The 4,077-nt window shown below is 48.7% G+C and overlaps 1 pseudogene; it reads right to left on the minus strand.

Moving 5' to 3' along the window:
* Positions 1-468: 468 nt before the first annotated feature.
* On the minus strand, positions 469-3,793 carry LOC134736101 (cell division cycle protein 27 homolog; annotated as a pseudogene).
* Positions 3,794-4,077: the final 284 nt, after the last annotated feature.

A 4,077-nucleotide genomic window follows, 5' to 3' on the forward strand; every position in this document is an offset into this window, starting at 1 on the left:
GCCACCTGATGTGTAAACTATGAAGTCAGTCCAGAAAAATACAACCAATGTCAACGGCACGTATGGTGTTGAGGCAGAAGTAGGACCAAACGTTTTCGTATCTTATTCGGTTGATAACAATATGACCTAGGCAGTAATTTCCGATGTGTCTACTGATACGCAAGTACAAAACAGTAAAACGGAGATACTGCTAAATAAAAGGGTACACTGACTTCTTAATAGTAACTCCATCAACTGGAACACTGTCAAAAAGCAGCAACCAGTGAATCGTTGCAATATTTTTTTCTATTATCCGATAAGTGGATTATGCTGTTCCTTTCCAATTTCCCAAGCACTTTTTGTCCCCATCACCATTTCGGTGTTCAAAGAAAAAGTAACACATCCAGTCACAAAACTAAAGAAACACACACACAAACGAAAGACAACTACAGTATCTGCAAAAGTTTGGTAGAAGACTGCAACTGTTGAGTATAAGGATCTGGTATTCCATTATCGGGAGTTAATTTAAGAGTTTGTTAAAGACATACATTTCGTAAGAGAGCATTTCAGTTAGACGTTATTGACCAGTATGTACCATCCCTAGGTATCTGTAACCAAATTCATGGCAATAAAGAGCTATCTAACGAGAAAAATCAGCGAGCACCGGCACCGTCGATAAGAGCTTGTCTTTACACTTCATTGCCGCTTACCATGCGTTACAATGTCTAGGATGGACTCTGATAGCATTTCGAAAACAAGCTAATGCTTTGTCCCATTCTACAGTGAAGACAAACTCCCGCCCTAATGCAGTAGAGGCCTAAGCATGATTTGGATCCACTTCGATAGCTCTCTGGAAGAATTTAATTGCCATATCGTGTCCCCGTTGCAAGCGGAAACAGTTCCCTGCGGCACGCCAGGCCTCTGGCTGGCGAATTTTTATCCACGTCTGTCAAGTCTTTTGACAGAACTCACAGAGCAACATCTTTTTGAGGATGCCAGAGTGTTGCGGAGCAGAGCTCCATGCCTTCGACCCTGTAATTCTCCATCCTTCTAACCTCTGAGAAGATTCTTTCAGCTTGCGTGGACTCTGAAAGCTCAAAATAGGCCCTTCCGATGTGGCACAGTACCCTACCGGCATCGTGGTGGGGAGAAGGTGGATGGCTCCAAATATCGATAGCTTGTGTGCAGTGGTGAGAACACAAAGCTACATAACCTTTCCCCCTTTCACGAAGAAGGCTCATCAAGCCTTCGGCTGCTGCTTTTCGTAGATTAAAAGCCTGAATCTGAGGTGTGATTGCGGATATTTTCCCTTCTGAAATGATGGAAGAGTCCAATTTTGTCATTTCCAGGCTGCCATCGATGTGAGGTCGAGTTACTCCTCCTTCGTTAGTTTTACTTTTTGTTTTTCTGTTTGGGATTTCAGGTGGACACTTCATTTTTAACTTTTTTCCTATTCTCCTTGGTTGTGGAGCTGTCACTAGTCAAGAGTCATGGATTTCTTCGAGGCAGTGCATTTAGGGGAGATGCCACAGTGGGGCTCGATACCTGAGGTGATGCCCTTGTTTGTGGACCAGAACTTTGTGTTTTTGCAAGAATTGGAGTTACCTCTCGGCTATGTCCACTCTGTGAGAAGACAGACTGTGCTCCAGTTCGGCCGATTCTGGCAACAGGCTTTTTTGAAGGGGCTCCGGTGGATGGCACGTCAGTGACAGGAGGTGTCTAATACTAGTGTAGTTTTGTAAATAGGATCCATCCATCTCCCGGACTTGGGGTTTCTAATGGCAAAATCCCAACACTTGGAGTTAATGGACTAACAGCTGCTGGTCGTCCTGATAAACTTCGACCAGCTTTTGGCTTCTTTTGAACCTGCGTAGATAATATGGAAGTTCCTGTTCCCAGTGGGACGGTATCAGGTGAAATGACAGCTGAATCAATGGAAGACACTGGGGAATCTGTATTCAAGGAGTACTTTGAATTGGAAGATTCTCAATTCAATCTGTTTAATTCAATTGTGTCCTGGGGTGTTTCCGTAAGAAGGGTCTCAGGCTGTCTGTGACATAAACTATGACGAGGTACTTGTGTGGTGCAACGGTTGGGCAGACCGTTGCTAAAGTTCTGTAAAGATGTGAATTTAAACGTTTGGTCAGGATCCGGCTTTTCACCTATTTCACAGAATGATTCAAAGGGATACCAGAAGAAAGGCTTGAAACGAAGGCCCTTTGGGTAACACTCCGATGCTTTGGCAAGCGGATCTGTCTTGCGATATACGTGTCCCAACGATGAGAGAGTAAAGCAAGCCGAATCACCAAACTCAATAACATATGAGTCACGATATCATCATGGCTTTTCTGTTTATTAAACACCCCACCGGATAAGATTCGTTCGCCTTCTGCAAGCTTGCTGAGATCAAGACGACATTTTGCAAGCAGGTATTTGCATTGAGGTGTAGCACAACTGTGTCCTTTCAAGAGTCTATATGCTTTGTAGGCCTTTCCTGAGCGGTAAGAACAGGTCTCCAGTAAAAACGAGGCTTCCTCTGAGTGTACTTCTGCATAAAGGCGTTCTGCGAGGAAAACCGCATCTCGGTAAGCATAGCGGTTTAGTGCTTGCCATATAGCTGCCCGGACGGGTTCCTGCAGCACCGTCATCCTCCGGGCTCAGGCCCACTTCCTTTCTGCAGTGCCTGAGGCACACCCCCCCGCCCCCTCCCCCCGTAGCGGCTCCTGGGCCTGCCGGCCCCGGCTCATTTAAAGTCACCAGCGACAGTTACCAGGGGATGGGGGAGGCCGAGCAAGAAATGACTTCTTTATCCTGCGGACTCCGGAGAGCCCGGCCCCTTGTGACCCATTGTAAACCGAGAGTCACCTCACGTTTGGAAACACGGGGTTTCCATGTTTCCGCTCCCAAGTTCGGTGGAGGGATGTGGCATGTAGGACGAAGGACTCTCTTCCTTCTGATTCGGTCTGCACAGTGGGGCCTAGGGCTGGGGCTCTCTCTGTGCGGACGGCGGACTCCCTCTACCTTGGGTTCCATCGGGCCCCACCCTGGAACACGGGCCTTGGCAGATTCTGGCCCTTCCTGGCCCTCAAGTCGCTGTCAGAAACCCCATCTCCGGCTCGGATGCCCCGAATGGCTGTGGCTCGCACCGCTCTGGAAACATTGGAAATCTCTCCTCTACGCGTGGCCACCTAAAACCACAGGAGCTCGGGACACACGTGCTTTCGGAAGAGAATGCTGAGAGTCTCTTGCCGACTCTCTCTTGACTTGAGTCCTTCATGGGTGTGTGGTTAAGACGTAGTGAGACAAGACGTATTAACTCGGGCCGGGTGCTGGTGGCTCACGCCTGCAACCCCAGCACTTTGGGAGGCCGAGGCCGTAGGATCCCTTGAGGAATCGCCTAACCCTGGGCAGGTTGAGGCTGCAGCCAGTGAGCCATAATGAATGGTGTCACTGCACTCCAGTCTGGGCGAAAGACAGTGAGGCCCTGTCACAGGCAGGCAGGCAGGCAGGCAGGCAGGCAGGCAGGCAGGCAGGCAGACAACAGCTGTATTATGTTCTTCTCAGGGTAGGAAGCAAAAATAACAGAACACAGCACTTAATTTTTTGGGGGGCGGGGGAAGGAGTTTCACTCTTGGTGCCCACGCCGGAGTGCAATGGCACCATCTCGGCTCGCCGCAACCTCCACCTCCCGTGTTCAAGTGACTCTCCTGCCTCAGCCTCCTGAGTAGCTGGGATTACAGGCATGGGCCACCACACCCGGCTGATTTTGTATTGTTAGTAGAGACGGCATTTCTCCATGTGGGTCAGGCTGGTCTCGAACGAACTGGCGACCCCAGTTGATCTGCCCGCCTCGGCCTCCCAAATTGCTGGGATGACAGGCGTGAGCCATCGCGCCCGGCCGGCTACATTTTTTTTTTTTTTTTTTTTTAGTTTTCAATTTTAATCCATGTATTTACTGACATTTATTTATTTATTTATTTATTTATTTATTTATTTGTTTGTTTCTTTTCGAGACAGACTCTCGCTCTGTTGCCCAGGCTGGAGTGCAGCGGCGCGATCTCGGCTCACTGCAAGCTCTGCCTCCCGGGTTCACGACCT

The sequence above is a fragment of the Symphalangus syndactylus genome, chromosome Y (assembly GCF_028878055.3).
Source record: "Symphalangus syndactylus isolate Jambi chromosome Y, NHGRI_mSymSyn1-v2.1_pri, whole genome shotgun sequence".
Taxonomy (NCBI): domain Eukaryota; kingdom Metazoa; phylum Chordata; class Mammalia; order Primates; family Hylobatidae; genus Symphalangus; species Symphalangus syndactylus.